Source organism: Vidua macroura, chromosome 1 (assembly GCF_024509145.1).
Source record: "Vidua macroura isolate BioBank_ID:100142 chromosome 1, ASM2450914v1, whole genome shotgun sequence".
NCBI lineage: Eukaryota > Metazoa > Chordata > Aves > Passeriformes > Viduidae > Vidua > Vidua macroura.
Genome location: NC_071571.1, coordinates 1020054 through 1036390, shown reverse-complemented (window position 1 = coordinate 1036390; position 16337 = coordinate 1020054). Strand labels below are relative to the sequence as shown.

The 16337-nt window shown below is 54.3% G+C and overlaps 1 protein-coding gene and 1 long non-coding RNA gene across 8 annotated transcripts in view; one reads left to right on the top strand and one right to left on the bottom strand.

Annotated features, from left to right (window-relative positions):
* Positions 1-355: 355 nt before the first annotated feature.
* On the bottom strand, positions 356-9334 carry LOC128809396 (uncharacterized). Its single transcript, XR_008437706.1, has 3 exons — positions 8057-9334; positions 6656-6752; positions 356-3004 (listed from the first exon to the last, which is right to left on the bottom strand). It is a non-coding gene; the product is annotated as an uncharacterized LOC128809396 (long non-coding RNA).
* Positions 9335-9610: 276 nt separating this feature from the next.
* MAP4 (microtubule associated protein 4) overlaps positions 9611-16337 on the top strand; it is a 148280-nt gene continuing 141553 nt past the window's right edge. For 6 of the 7 annotated variants that reach the window (XM_053979208.1, XM_053979200.1, XM_053979226.1 and 3 more), the window contains exon 1: positions 9611-9732. The gene's annotated coding sequence lies outside the window, so the exon portion shown is untranslated. Of the gene's footprint in view, positions 9733-10197; positions 10430-16337 lie in introns of those variants that run through there. The other variant, XM_053979190.1, reaches the window with a different exon arrangement.

Sequence of the window (16337 nt, the reverse complement as noted above, 5' to 3'; positions counted from 1 at the left end):
GCAAAGGCTGAACTCCAGCAGCTCTTCCATGGACTGTGGATGCTCCTCTTGGAAGGAATGGCCTGAAGGTCATCCTCAGGGACGTGCTGAGACACCTTAAATGCCTCGTCCCATCTGTCTGGGCACTAAATGACCCCACAGCTTCCCAAACTCCCTGCTGCCTCTACAGTTTCTCCTGTTACCTCAATTCAGGTTCAATCCACCCCATGTGGGAGTGCTCACCTGGAGAGGAGAAGCTCCAGGGAGAGCTCAGAGCCCCTTGCAGGGCCTGAAGGGGCTCCAGGAGAGCTGGAGAGGGACTGGGGACAAGGCATAGAGGGACAGGACACAGGGAATGGCTTTAGCTGAAGGAGGGTACGTTTGGATTGTTTATTAAGAGGAAATTCTTTGCTGGGAGGGGGCTGAGGCTCTCCCATGTGCCCTCAGTGAGTCTGTGGCTCACAGGGCTTGAGCAAGCCCAGAGCCTGGGCCAGCTGAGGAGCAGAGGATTTGCTCCTGAGCAGAGACCGCACCGGGTGTCTCATTATGATGTGTAACGACCTCTGGGGACTGGCTTTAATTTGGGAAAGGATCCTTGAGTCATTCAGGCTCCCCAGCCACCATCTCCCCCCCTTTCACGTGGCATCCTGATGTCCTGAGGGTTTGCTTGTCTGTCGCCAGCGCCTTCATCCCTCCCCGACACGACTTAATTGCCACGGAGCTCTCTGATCTTCACGACTCTCCTGTCATCTTCCCCTCTCCTCCTCCAGGAGCCTTCTCCCAAGCTTGCTCTGCCTGTGCCATTCCCTGCTCAATGCCTGATGCTGGCACTGAACACCTCTATTTATAGATGTCTTCAGCACTTATTTCTTTATCACCTACTTCGTGCGGCATTTCGTGCCCTTCACTTTCCCAGCTGGCACGGACCTTCTCCACATCGGATAATTTGGGAGTAGTTTGGACAAGGGGGGCTTTGATTCCTTCAGAGTTTGTTTTCTTCCCCTTAAAAGCAGTTTTTAATGCAGACACCATTCCACAGCTGAGTGCTGCTATTAGGGATTCATTCAGTTTACCAAAAACGTGAAAATAGTTGAATTGGGCTGTTTGGTTGCCTGGATCCTTGGCTGGTGGATGCTTCCAATTATAATCAATTCATAGAGGTGGGGGCATAAATTTTCCTTAATTCCTGCCTGTCTGCTGCCCTGCTGTTTTCTGTGATAAATCCTCTAGGCTGCAAAAATTAAAGTGCCAACAGCCTCCTTTGCTGGGCCCTCAGACCTGCCTGCTCTCCCCAAAGGCTGTTTTATCTCTCAAAAGGCTGGAAAGGGGCTGTCTCTCAGTCTTTTTACTTCTGCCATTGCTCAGACTTTCCAGTTTTCTGCTTTTTTTGAATTTCATAGCCTGCCAAGATTTTTTTTTTCCCTTGGATTATCTTTATTTAACAAGTTGTATTCTTATTCCAAGCGACTGCAGCACATTCACCCCCCCCCCTCCACTCCCTTCCTTAAAGTCGTTCATTTTTGGGAGGTGAATAAGAATTTAAATGGGAATTCTCCCCCACAGAACTAAGAACTGCTGTCATTTCCCCCAGCTCCTGTGTCTTTTAAAAGCAAGAGCAGAAAGAGATGTAGAGAAATCATGGCAGTTTGTGGCATTTGAGCACAAGCTTTGGATGTTATTGGCATTTTTTTCCTCCCTGCAATGATGGGATTTCACAATCGGGTCTCCAGGTCTGCTGTGGAGTCCCAAGGGAAGAAATCTCCTTCTAGAGCCTGTGTTTAGGTTGTCTCTTCCAGAAAGCTGGGCTTTACCAACGTGGTGATTAAATTAGATGACAGATTGAGTTCCATCCTTCGGCATTTCCAGGCAACTCTTAATTCCGCCGTCAGCCACCCTCTGGTTCAGCTGTAACTGGAGCAGCTCTGCTGCAGCCTGTGCTGCACTTTCACTGTGCTCCCTGGGACCAGTTTCTGCAGTCACACCCTCACCCCAGCCGTCCCTTCCTTGTCCTCAGTCCAGCTTTGGATGTTGGACAATTCCTCAGAGCTCCCCTCCTGCCCCAGCCTCAGGGCTGAGCTGATTCACGCTGCTCTGCTTTGGCAGCAGGGGCTTGGGAGCAGAGGCAGGAGCCTGGAAAACCTTCCTGCTGAGGGGATTGGCGTGGGAGGTTCACCTTCCAGGGCTGTGGAGCCGTGTGGGGTTCGTTACCTGGCACTGGGAGCTGCCAGTCCAGCCCAGCACGAGCGGCTGGGGCCGAGGGGCTGCCAGGGACAGGAACCAGCTCTGGCTGCTCGAGGGGATCCAGAGGAGGCCACGGAGCTGCCCCGAGGGCTGGGCCCCTCTGCCCATGGCAGGGGGGGGAATGGGATCATCCTCAAGGTCCCTTCCCAGCCAAACCAGGAATTTTCTACTCAAGCAGAGCTCTGCCCTTGCTGCTGAGGTGACACTGCCTTTAATCCACACAGAGAGCTTGCTTCCAGCCTGAAAAGGTGTTCTTCATGCAATTTTCCTGTGCAGCTCATATTTAAAGCTGCAGCATCTGCATGAAAGCCACACACCCTTTATTTGCATGCCTGAAGTGCTGAGTGTGCAGGACAGGGCCAGCAGTGACTGCACAGCTCAGGAGGAGCATCACACGTGTCCTTCACAGGCTGCATGCAAATGGCCTGGCTGCCCAAACTCAAAATAAACAGCAGAAAATGCCCTGGGAATTCTTCAGGCAGCCAAAGTGCCCCCAGCCACCTCCACGGCCAGGGGGACTTCATGAGAGTCAGGTTTCTAAAGGGGCAATTCCAAAATCAGGCCTGGGCACGACTGAACACAGAGTGCCCTGACCTCTGCCCAGGCTGGGAGCAGGAGGAACACGGTGTCAGAGATTGAAGGGAAGGGAGATGGAAGCACTGGAACACGGATGAGTGATGCAGGAAATGCATGGAGACAGCCCAGTCTTTCCAAAGGCAGTTCCCACAGCACACTGCAAGGACACTGGAGATTCAGGAGAGTTCACCAAAAGCAGGAGGGACACCTGTGGGAGAGAGGAGAGCACGTGGTGAGACACTGAGAGATCAGCCACCTCAGGAGAGGTGAGAAATGATGTGATAGAACCAGAGCAAATTCTGAATGGCCAAAGGAAGATGCAGCAGAGAGCCTCCATTCTTTTTTCTGTTGTAACATGAAAACACAGGAATTAGAAGGCAGGGCCACTACCCTCTGTAAGTTATAGCCATGAGGAAGTGCTGTCCCTGGGTTAGGAGGACTCAGAAAGAAGTGGATTGCTGGGTCCCAGATTGCCCAGAGTAGTCCTAAGGAGTGGTGTGAAAAGTGTGTGCTCTGAAAAGTCCTGTCCCAGAGCTCCAAGCAGCCCAGGAGACCCTGCATGAGGACATCACCCCCGTTTGGCCTGGCCTTGCCTGTGCCTGGCACAGCACACCTGGCATAGCACACCTGGCACAGCACACCTGGCACAGCTGTCCCCACACACGGCCCCACACCACATGTGGCCTTTGGTTGCCTTTCACAGTTCCCTCTTTTTGTCCCAGCAGTGACAGCAGGGCTCACAGCAGAGGCCTGGAAATCCTCTGGACACCGTGTCCTTCATGTCAGCACCCTCAGACCTCTCCTCCCAGCCTGCAGGAGAGTGGTCAGAACTTTCCCCTCTGCTGCTCTCTGCCCCTGATCTTGTACCTGTTTACCTGGGGAAGGAACAGTAAATAAAGCCCACCCAGGCCCTGATCCCTGTCACATTGTCCTTGCCAGTGGAGGGAATGACTTGCACAAAACTTCTTGCAGACCCTCAGGCCTGATGGAGAGGGCTCTTTGCAGATGGCTTTTCCCCAGAACAGTCGTCTTCTGTCTCATCAGGCAGCTTTTGTCAGTCCTGGTTACATGCTCTGTCTAGTTCGGGCTGGGAGCTCCTCAGGGCCCAAAGACCTCTCACCCTCTCCTGTCCCCCAAGTGTCCTGTGCAGCAGAAGCAGGACAGAAAGAGCAAATCACCATCAAAGTGAGCAGGAGTAATTTGGGAGCTGCGTGTTTCGCACAGCAAGGAAGAAAACCTCCATGGCTGCAGCAGGGAGAGCTGCACCGAGTGGGGAATGTCACAGTCCCCTCTGTCCCCCACTTGGGAGTTTGAGGAGAATAATTTGATTGAAAGGCAAATCCTTTAATCTGCAGATATAAATCAGCAGAGTGGCAGAATTGCTTAGGATGGAACATATCATACAGGGCATGTCCTGTATGTCTTCTCCCTTTAAACAACCACGGGCCCTCCAGCTGTTAACCTATTTATAAAAGGTAACTTAAGGCTACGCGCAAACTCCTGGGGACGTTTCATTCTGTCATTCCAGCACAGAATTTTCTGCCTCACAATAATTTGGCTCGGTTTATGAAGGCCCAGGCTAGAGGAGAGATCAGCTCTGATACTAACAGCCCTCTCCAGAGGAGCAGGATGAAGCCCTCCAGAAGGCCAGGCTGCCCCGTGCTTCCCAGGACAAGGCTGTGCTTGGAGAAAGGACGATGCAAATATCAGCTACTGCATCCTGACAGGCCCCTGCAGGTTCTCCTCTTCCCACATGTGAAATCCCAAGCTCCTGTCCCCGAGCTGTGTGTGGGAAGTGTCCCAGGTCACCCACAGCAGGACCTGTGGTGCAGGACAGCAGCAGGAGCTGTGTTTTCTGGGACCACAGAGCTCTTGGCAATGCAAGTCCCTGCACCAGCATCAGTGCAGCCCCCAGCCACCTTCCTCCTCCTCGTCTTCTTCCTCCTCCTCCTCCTCTGTGGCCCCACACCAGGTTACAGCTGACAGAGAGATCCCAGATCAGGAGATCATGAGGTGTGCCAGCTGCAAGGCAAATCCCATGACCAGTCAGAGAGCCTTGACAAGTCTGTGGGATGGCTGGGATCCCTGGCCGAAATTCCACGCCTTCCATTGTGCTGGAGTCAGCTTTGATGAGCAGAACAGCCCTGTCTGGCTGGCAAATGTCTGCCAGTGGCCCACAATGCTTCTGTTGTCCCCGGAGCAGCGTCCTGCCTCATTGAGTAGTTACCTTCTCCTTGCATCCCTGATCGTGATAGGGGAGTGATGAGACATCTGTTTTGTAAGAGTATTCAAATTCTCCAAGCTGCTTACAGACATTCACTTCCAAAAGTGAAGTGAAGATTCACTTCCAAAAGTGAATGAGCAGAAATTTCCTGAACATGACAGTCTGTGGGTGCTGCTCCAAGTGTGGAGGCAATTCCACTCAAACCCTTTCCAGATCTGCTTCATGACTTTTTCTCCTCAATGCAGTTCGGGTTCATTACTTACTGACTGCACTGCTGGCCACTCCTTTCTGGACGTGACCCCTGCATGGGCTCTGCTGCCTGTCCGGGATGAGTGAGGGATGCGAGGAGTGACAGCTCAGCCCCAGCAGCACCGCGTCGTCCCCGGAGCTGGGAAAGACCCCGGAGCCTGGACAGACCCCAGAGCTCAGACAGACCCCGGAGCCTGGACAGACCCCGGAGCCCGGACAGACCCTGGAGCCTGGACAGACCCCGGAGCCCGGACAGACCCTGGAGCCTGGACAGACCCTGGAGCCTGGACAGACCCCGGAGCTCAGACAGACCCCGGAGCCTGGACAGACCCCAGAGCTCAGACAGACCCCGGAGCCCGGACAGACCCTGGAGCCTGGACAGACCCCGGAGCCCGGACAGACCCTGGAGCCTGGACAGACCCCGGAGCTCAGACAGACCCCGGAGCCTGGACAGACCCCAGAGCTCGGACAGACCCCGGAGCTTGGACAGACCCTGGAGCCTGGACAGACCCCGGAGCCCGGACAGACCCTGGAGCCTGGACAGACCCCAGAGCTCGGACAGACCCCGGAGCCTGGACAGACCCCAGAGCTCGGACAGACCCCAGAGCCTGGACAGACCCCGGAGCTTGGACAGACCCCGGAGCTCAGACAGACCCCGGAGCCCGGACAGACCCCAGAGCCTGGACAGACCCCAGAGCTCAGATAGACCCTGGAGCCTGGACAGACCCCAGAGCTCAGACAGACCCCGGAGCTTGGACAGACCCCAGAGTCTGGACAGACCCCGGAGCTCAGACAGATCCTGCAGCCCGGGACAGACCCCGGAGCCTGGACAGACCCCAGAGCTCAGACAGATCCTGCAGCCCGGGACAGACCCCGCAGCCCGGGCAGACCCCCAGCGCTGCCCCTGTGGGCACCCACGTCCCTGCTTTGAGCAGGGAATGACGAGCTCTTGCCAAAGGGCAGGAAAGCTGTCCGGTTCATTACTGCTTATCTCCAACACTTGTGCTGTCAGTGCCCTGGGATCGGCTGTGTCACCCAGCGTCCTTCATTTGCACCAGCTCCCATCAAAGCGGTGACAAACGAGCGTTCCCCAGACCGAGCTTTCCCTTTCCAGCTCTGCCGGTGCCCAGAGGGGAATCACCCAGCACGGGTCAGGCCCACACTGAGAGCAGCCCCAGTGCTGGCTGCCCTACCTGCCCTGCTGGCCTAATGGGGCTGGCCAGGAGTGACTCCTTAGGCAGATGAGCTAGGCCCTTTCCCTTTTCCACAGCCACCTTCCCTGTCTGGCCTGATGAAAGGGCAGAGCCAGTGCCTAAGCACTTTCTCTTCTGCCACCAACCTCACCAAACAAAGTCCCCCTCTGTGCTGGGACAGGGACAGACACACCTGCGGCATCTCACAGATCTTGTCTGCCTTACACCGAGGACATTGGTTCCTGCTGCCCTCCCTTCCAGGCCACATGGAGATGGAGGGGACTCGCAGTCTGGAAAAGCGAGTGGAAAGAAAATAGGTTACTTTCTTTAGAGGGACAAACAAAGATAAAGGTGATGCTTTGAATTTTTGTACAGGTGAAGTATGTGGGGAGGCAACAAATGGAGTGTGGCCTGAGGTTGCTCCCAGAAAGCAAATAATAGATGTCTGATTTTAAACTAAACCAAGGAAGTTTCATATTAAACAGTGCTCTGAGAAGCCATGCTAAGCTTGGGTGCAATTCCTTCCTTCCTTCCTTCCTTCCTTCCTTCCTTCCTTCCTTCCTTCCTTCCTTCCTTCCTTCCTTCCTTCCAGCCATCCAGCCCAGCCATTTAGTGATTTCCTTGGTTTCATGGAAGGAGATCCCAAAGCTGTGGGGCTCTTGGGAGCCCAGGGTGGCACAGGCCGGCTTGGGGAGGTCGGAAGCCCCTCGTGCAATTCCATAGGGATGCCTGGATTACAGTGGACAGTTGCCTGCTGCAATTTATTACTTTACAATGGGCACACCTGTGGCATCACAGGGCTCTACCTGCTCCACTTTCTGATTTCAGGTGTGCCTGGCTGGGATTTGGGCGAGGTGTCCGAGCTGTGGTGTGACAGGGCACACCGTGTCCTTAATCCACCAAAGGTTTGCTCCTGTGTGATCACTCTGCAGTGAAGGCCTGGCTTTAGGCTCTCAGGTTTTTTCTTTTGGGGAATAAATTCTAGGCTCAGAATTTGGAAGGAACAACCCAGAAGCTCTTTTTGAAGCCAAAAGCAGTTGGCCTAGTGGTCAGACACACACTGATGTGTAATTTTTGTTGTACTATGGTGTTGTAACCCCTGCTTTTTGTTGCGTTACTGAGGCTGTTCCATAGACACAGGAGGCACTGTCCTGCTCTAGAGCCAGGAGACTGTCTTGGAGACAGGCAGCAAAAAGGCTCCAGGAGGGAAGAGAGGTGGATTTCCTAAGGAGAGAGAGGGATCTTTAAGGGTCTGATGATCAGGGTAGGCTGGGACAGCCCTGAAATTCAAAGCGCTGCCCAACCCTCCTAAAGAGAGCCGTCAGGATGCTATTTTATCTCGGAGCTTAAAAATAGCACATGGTACAAGCAGTTGTTATGGATCTGCCTTTCATCAGGACATGGGATTTCCCCTTACCGGCTCCAGCCCTGGAAATGTACCCAGGCTTGGGAGGCTGGGAGAGGGGTGGGCAGAGGGTGCAGCTTAACCCTGCCTGCATGGGGTGTGCCCCCTCCCACACCTCATGCCAAGGGTGTTTCCTCCCTCCAGTGACCAGACATGAGACACACCTATTTTTCGTTTTAATTTACTCACCTCGCTTTGATTTGCTTATCTGGCAGGCCAGCGTGTCCCATATTTCCATGCTTTAGTAGCTCTGCAGCTCCCTCTGGGCAGATGGGTGACACAGAGCCCTCGGGGACGTGCAGGAGCCTGGCTGTCAACAGACAGGGGCCGGTGTCCCTCCCTGCCCGCTGCCCGGGTTAACTCCCAAAACGCGCTCTGCGATGGTTTAGCCCTGAAGAGCGAGGCTGGGTGTTCCTCCCGCCTGCTTGGCTGTCGCTGTGACACCAGCCCGGTGTCACCTCGCGCTCGTCCCAGGGAGTTTCAGCCACGGGAAATGGTTTCACTGAGGGCAAGCAGTGGAGGCGACAGTGCTGGTGGATGAGGGAACAGTGACCGGTGTCACCCACCTGGAATTGCGTAAAGCGTTCCACTCTGTCCCACACGACGTCCTCGTCCCCAGAGTGGAGGGACAGGGATTTCCTGGGTGGAGCACTCGGTGGGTGAGGAAGGGGCTGGGTGGTCACACTGACACCTGGCTCGGTGTCAGGGCAGAGCAGTGACAAGAGGGACACTCAGGGGTCGGGAGTTCCAGGGCCTGAAGGGGCTCCAGGAGAGCTGGAGAGGGACTGGGGACAAGGCATGGAGGGACAGGACACAGGCAATGGCTTTAGCTGAAGGAGGGTACATTTATATTGTTTATAAAGAGAAAATTCTTCCCTGGGAGGGTGGGAGGCCCTGGCACAGGGTGCTCAGAGCAGCTGAGGCTGCCCCTGGATCCCTGGCAGTGCCCAAGGCCAGGCAGGATTAGGTTTAAAGCAGCCTGAGACAGTGGGAGGTGTCCCTGCCATGGCAGGGGTGGCACTGGAGGATCCTTAAGGTCGGTTCCAACCCAAGCCACTCTGTGATTCTGTGACTCTGCAGCTGTGCCTGCTGTAAAAACACATCCCTCCATCCCTCGCCGTCCTGCTAGCTGCACGTCATCCCTTTATCCTCCTGCTCTCCTCCTGCCCTCCTGCATGCGCAGAGGGTTGCCTTGCTGGGCCAGAAGGGCCACGGAGGATTATGAGCAGCGGCACGAGTGGTCCATGCTGTTCGGCCACCTGGAGGGGCGGCTGGGCGCTCCATCTGTCCCTGGGCCCTGCTTTGTCACCAGCCTCCTTCGGCCCCTTCACAGCCACGAGTGCTGCGCCACACAGGCGTGCACACGCTCCCAGGGCTTCCTCTGCCGCTTTGAATATCGCCCCTTCCTGCCCCACATCACCCTTCCCAAAGCTGGGATCTCCTCCCTGCCCTTAGCCTTGTCCCTTCAGCCCCGTCCCCTCAGCGCCTCTCTCCCCTCAGCCGCGTCCCCTCAGCCCCGCCCCCGTCCTCCATCGCCGCCCCTTTGGCCCCGCCCCATTCCTGGCCCCGCCCCCATCCCCGCCCCGCGCCGCACCCAACCGCGCTGCCCGTTCACCGCAGCGCCGCCTCCGCCCCGCGCGGCCGCGCGCCGCCCGCGCTCGCGCTGATTGGCCGCTGCCGGGCGCGGCGCGGCGCTGATTGGCCAGGCGGCGCGGGCCCCGCCCCCTCCCAGCCAGCAGGGTAGAGCGCTCGGCGCGCGGCCAGCGCGGCTCCGCTCCCCGCTCCTCCTCCCGCCGGGCCCGCAGGGGACAGCGACACTCGCCAGGCGCCTCCGTCCCGGCGCTGCCCCGCGCCCCCGCCGCTCGGTAAGGCCGCGGGGAGGGGGCTGCGGCCGGGGACGGGCCGCGGGGACAGCGCGCCGCGGGTGCGGCGCTCTCCGACGCGGCTCGACGCGCTCTCCGGGCCGAGCGGGGGCTCCGGCCTCACCGGTGTCCGGGGGGCCGGGGCCGGCCGGGCCGGGAGGTGGCAGGGGCTGCGGGGCGCGGGAGCCGCGCAGGGAGCGCCCGCAGCATCCCCGAGCATCTCCCGGGGGAGCCGGCGGAGGGAGCGGGCGCTGCCGGGGCGCGGCTTTGTTGCGCGGGGGCAGCGGCCGGGCTGGGTGCGGGGGTCGGCGGGGAGGCCCCGGGGCGTTGCCGGGCCTTGCTCCCTCAGGGTCCCTTCGGAGCCGGCTCCCCCGGGCACGCGGGCCGGGGGGTTTCGCTCAAGGGCGGCGGTTCCGCAGTTCTCCCCGGGACGGCTGGAAAGTTTCGGTGCCGCCGTTGCGCCCCGTCCTTCGCCGCTGGCCGCCGGCGGCTCGCTCTGTTCCCGGCTTTATAAGGCGGGCGGCGGGCTCGCAGGCTGAGGATGAGCACGGGCAGAGCGCGGCCCGGAGCGCTGGGTGTGGCGAGCCGGGGATGCGCCAGGCTCCGGCCAGGCCTCTGCTCAGTCATCGCGGCCACAAGCGGAGCGGGCCCGGTTTCGGGATGAGCAGACTTCTCCTGCGGAGCGCGGCCGGGCTCTGAGGTACAGGAATTAAACAAATGCTCGCCACGGCGCCATGCGGGGCTGCTGTTAATAAGTTTAAGCTCGAGGCGGTGAAGTTTTGGGTTGTGCAGATGCTGCTCTGCTGCCAAAAGCTGCTTCTGAGTGTATCCTGGTGGTATGAGCGTTGTAGGCTCTCCCTCTCTACGAGGGGTGTGTTAAAAGCCTGCTCTGTGGACGTGCTGAGCCTGAATTTGGGTGTTCCGTTCTCTTTTCTTTAGGTGGTTCTTGATCTCTCCTACTTGGTTCTTCCCTCGCTTATTTCCTTCCCCTGATTCCTGTATGGATGTAGCAGATTAGCCCATTGATTTTGGAGTTTTTAAAAAAGCTTTTATTTGTTTTTAAAGCTGGAATCATCCATGCAGTGAACCATGTTCCTCCCAGTTTACAATCCCAGCTGGAAGCTTCTTGAATAATACAATAGGCACCCAAGTCCTGCTTGGTGTTTCAGTGTGCAGTAACAAGCCTTGCTGGGGCCTCCTCCTGCTCAGCGTGTGATGCTGCTGTATCTTCATTTTGTAAACTCAAGGCACGGGACTGCACTGGAGTTTTACAACTCTAAAGCTTCTTTTCTCCTTGCCAGGGCCCGATGCCCCATCTGGTATGTTTTGCTGGTATTGTATCTATAAGGTGCTGTTGCAGCTTGATTAACTCCTCCTTTGTTTGAGAAAGAGAAATTGTAACTCAAAATTATTCAGGTTGACAGTACAGTTATGACAAAGGTGACACTGGCTGGACAGACCTGTCTGTCAAATTTACTTTATGGGTTTTTGTTTTCCGTTGCGAGAACTGATGAAATTTCTGATTATCCTTCCAGATCCATTTTGCAGGATTCACGGGCTCTTTTTAAGTTTTTAACTTTTTTATTCTTTTGTGCCTTCTTGCATCAGAAGAGATGGGCTTTTTCAGTTTGAAAAAGAGCTTAACTTACTTGCTGTTGCAACAGCAGCAATATCCTGTGTCTTTTGTTTTGTTTGGTAATAATTACATGTTAGTGACAAATAATAAGCTTGAAGGCAGAATAGCTGATCTATTTGTGACTGTGATTGTTGACTCTGAAGCTGAAGGCCGTGGATATTATTAAATCTGTTTTTATGTGTCTCTGCAGAAGTGACATCAGGGAAAGATCAGATAATACAAAGAAGTGTCAGTGGTTTGGAGATGCCAGCCCGGGCAGTTCAGCTAGAGCCCAGTGTTGCCATGGGTACAGTTTGTGGGTCACCCTGGTCCCCCCCCCGAGCCCCCAGCTGATATTAGGAGAGGATTATGTCACTCCTGTCCTCAAGGAACAAACGGGGAGGCTGCTGGAGGACGCTTATGGCAGCAGATCCTGACTTTTATCAGCTCGTTCCTCCAAAGGCAGGGCTGTGCCAGGCACTGTCCTGTGCTGGCCACTGATGCCAGGCAGGCTCCCAGGAGTGGGGACACCGTGGGACACCAGGGCTCCTCTCTGCCAGCTGCAGCACCTCGCCCTGGCAGCAGCTCTGGAGATGTGCTTTAACAAGCTGCCCCATTTGTCTGCGGGGAGCTTTGGAGGTTGTGAGTGCTGTGGTAAGTGATGAGCACAGGGGGTGAATAATCACACCAGAGGCTCGCAGTCACTGCTGGAACCAACCTGGCCTTACTCTGGTAAGTGTCATTTACAGGTGGCAGTGCTAATTCTGAACTCTTTGGGTTCAGTGCACTCCTCTGTTCCCTCCCAGGGACACCAGGCAGTTTAAGTCAAGGTTTTAAATAGCAGAGGATTGCCCAGACTGTTCTGTGATGTTATCAAACACCCCCACGGCTCCAGCAGCCTGAGCAACAGTGAGAACAGAAGCAAAATGGGGTTTTGGAGGGGCAGAAGGTGAGGCTGAGTGGAGGCTGGGGCAGGACTGGATTTCCAGCCTTGAGCTCCTTAAGTGCAGTCTGAGGAGTGCTCAGTTGAAGCAGATGAATTACGTATTCCTGCTGGTAAAAGGGCTGACACAGCTGTAATTTCAGCCAATGGAGTGTAATTATATTTGAGGTCCCAACTCCTGTAGTATTTTCGTGGTTGCCTGTCTTCCCTAGAAATAAATGAATCTGAGCCATTCGGTCAGCTCTGAGTGCTCACAGGGTTCAGATCTGCTTTCCACCCATTGCATGTTCTTGCTCTTGTGCACCTCAGGCTTAAACTCACCTGCTGTTTGCTGAGCCAGTGATGTCTCCTCCACTCAGTTCTTGGACTGCATTTGTCTTTGTGCACTGTGTCTTGAGGTGCAAGCTTCCAAATTCTGACCTGCACCAAACCTATGACTCAGGGAAACCACTGGTCAGACAGGGTTTAAGTCTGTCAGGATGAATTCAAGCTACTTGCAATTCAAATGAAAGTGATGGTTGCTTGAAAGCAAAATAACCTGTGACTATACCTTGGTTTGGTCCAGAAAAAACCCAAATAATTTATTTTGCTAGGCCAGACATAGATTGGAAGATAAAATTCCAGCCTCCTCCGCTGAGAATGAAGAGTTCAAGGCGTGTTGCTCATCGTGTTGTTGCGAGTCAGATTGCAGACAACAAAATTATAATTTGTGTAGGTACCTGTGGAGTTTCAAAGGCAAATTGAAGAAGCTGATAGTGCTGTGAAAGGCAGAGTTATTTCCTGGAACTCTGTGTTTGTTCTTCCTGTCTCAAATGAAACAGACAAAACTCCTGCTTAGTCAAATGTCTGTGTCCACAGCTTCCTCGTGCTTTAACAGCAATTGCACTGATTATTTCTGTACTTTCTTTTTTTCCTCCTTGAAGGCAAATGCAATCATAGTCAGCTGTAGATCAGAGAAGCCAGGGGTCTGTCATTACAGCACATGGGAGGGGGCAGAGAGCTCCTTGAGCCGGAGCCACCAGTGCTGCATCATCTCCACAGAGTTCATCTCCAGGAGAAAGGGAGGATGTCCTCTGGAGCAGGTCCCTGGGAGATGGTGGAGAAGCTGGGCTGAGCAGAGCAGGTAGGAGCCCTGCATCCTGTGGGTGGGGGTTTCTCCTCCTACAGCTCAGAAAGCAATTCCATGGCTTGGCGTTGCACACATGGGAAGGAATTTCTCGTGGGAAGAAAAGGTCAGTGAAATCAGTTGCTGTAGATGTTATGCAGATTTTAACTTGGTAATGAGGAGAATGAAATACTTGCGGCTCACACTGGTGCCCTGTGTTACTCTGGGTTCTTGATATTACGTTAGAAGTGATTAAATACTAAATTTATTTAAAATTATTGGGTAATCTGACTCTGAAGGATTATGAGCAGACATTGGTGTCACGCTCTAGCACTCCTAAAAATCACGTCAGGATAGTGCTGAGGATTTGCCCCAAACAAGATCAGTCTTAGACTCCTCTGAGTAAATTACTCATTTTTGTGTGTTGCCACAAGAGCCCATACTTTGGCATGCTGGAGAGCAAAACTTCTTGCAGTTGCTGCTGTAGAAAACATGGGAGACACCGAGTTAATGGGAAGTGTAGGATAAAAATGGCTGTGCATGTAAATGATGGTGTATTCCACCTCTGTGATGCACATTGTTCCCTGGAAATGTCTGCTGGAAGCTGGGAGGGTGCTGGGTTATTTATTCTGTGCTCCCCTGGAGACAGGGAGGGAAGGGGCTGATTTCTTCCCTTGCTCTTAGAAAAGGCTGCTCCTTGCTGCTCTTTTAATCCTTGCCTTACTTTATTTTATTCCCTGCCCCTTAGAACTTTTCTCGGGTGGAGTGGCAGCTGCTGAATTGGTAGTTCCTCCAGGGAGTAGCAAGATACCAGCACTGAGATAAAGCTCACAGTGTCCCTGTGATTTGAACAAAAGTGGCAAACACAAACAGGAGTTGTAGTTGCATTATCGAGGGAGGTTTGTGTAACGCAATAGGCCCTGCATTAGCTTTCCTTTGCCAAGGTTGGATTTCCAGCCTCCTGGAGCTGGAGCTCCCCTGGTAAAGAGTTTAACACAGACAAGCACCGTGCTGGAGTCCATCCCCTGCCCAAAAGGAGCGTGTTGGCAGGGTGGAAGAGTGGCTGTGTGGGTGGGAGGAGGGTTCAGTGCCAGCTGTACCCCTGGGCAGGTGACGTGACACGCGCTGCGGATTAAGGTGGGATGAGCAGCGTGCCCCGGCTGCGTGCTGGCTATCAGGCTGCTCCGAGGAGCTGCAGCAGCTTCTGGGACAAGTATGCAGTTAATCACATCCATTAGCATGATTAAAATCCTGATTAGCTCGCTCCCAGTTTCCTCCTACACTTCGCCCCTTTTTATCTGGGTTGTTTGCAGCGTCGAGGCTGGGAATTGTGAATGGATCCCAGGATTCGGGGCTTTGTGTTGGAACAAAGTTCCTCAGAGAGCTGCCCAGCTGCTGGCTGAAGAGAACATCTGAAAAATCAGCCCTTCACAGCTGGGGGAGCCTCAGCGGGACTGTGGGGAATCTAGCTGAGCATGGAGTAGGCTCGTCTTGCTCACGTTCCACGTCTGGTGTGTCCTAACACTTGGATTTTAACATCTCCATCCCTGTGTGCTGAGGAGCTCCTCGTGCTGGCTGGCTCCTTGGGGCAGGGCTCCTCTGGCCTCCAACAGCCAGGGCTGAATGGGCTGGAGAGCAAGTCCAGGGATGGGAAGATAGGGAAAGACAAGGCTGAAATTGAGGGTAGGGAAACTGCACATCAGCTGGTTGGATTTTGAGTAGAAGTGGAAAAAAAGACAAAAAATTAGGTAATTGTGTAAATTCCTGTGTGCAAAAACTCTCTTTTTTTAAAAACTTCACTGGTTGGGGAGATACTGTGCAAACTCATGTGGACCTTTTTGGAAAAGCAAACGTCTCTGAGCATTAGGTCATACACTTCCAACACACTCCCGCCTGGGAGTGAGTCATTGTCTTTTGTAAAATTGTATTAGAGCTACATCATCCCCAAAAGCTGTTTTTCAGCTGAATTTAGGGTGTTGACACTTGCTCTAAACAAAGTAAAGCTATGGAAGCATTTATCAGAGCAATTTCAAAGTGTGTTTACATACTCTGGAGCTGTGACTCCCGAAGTGCCGGGGCTCAAGTCATTCTTGGGAGTGGAAACCCTCAGCTCTCACACTGAGGACTGGGGCAAATATCTCCAGGTAACTTAAATAATGTTTGTGAAGTGCTTAAAATCTTCTGGAAGGGCAGAGAAACATCCAGGTGTTTTTACCTGCTCTTATTTCTCCTCCTCCCACGTTTTTGCAGGGGCTGTGGTGTGTTGGCTCTTGGCTGGAGATACTCTGACAGTTTGTCCTTCCAGGAGCTGATACTGAGGGTTTGTTTCCATATTATGACTTGATTTTCTCTAACAAAACTTGTTTGAGGTTCCAGCCCTCTTCCACTTCATACTTTCTATCAGGTTGTTGTGCCAGAAGTTCAGTGCAGTGAAATGGGGCAGTGAGAAATGGGTCGGTGCTCAGGTGGGATTTCTACAACTAATTTTAGAAGCTGCATCAGTTCAGTTAAAGGAGAAGTAGAAACAACTGCTTGGAGAAGGGGATGCCAAGCACTCATCACACTGGCTTTGCTGGGGAAAATGTGGTTGGGGAAATGCTGTCAGTGGGATGAGTAAGAGCTTGGGGTGAAGAACCCTTGGCCAAGTTTCGTTGGAAAGGCTGAGGCTGCCAGGCACCCGTGGATCCCAGAAGGATTGGAGCTGGGAGATCACCCAGGCCAGCCCCCTGCCAGGCCAGGGTCACCTGGGATGTGTCCAGCTGGGTTTGGGATGATTCCAGCCCCCCTGGGCAGCTGTGCCAGGGCTCTGCCCCTCCATGGAGAGAGGCTCTTCCTCCTGCTGAGCTGGAGCTGGTGTGCTTGGCTTTGTGGCCACTGCTCTTGTCCTGGCACTGGGCAGAGTCTGGCACCATCCTCAGCTTCTCCAGGTTCATCTGCAGGAGAAA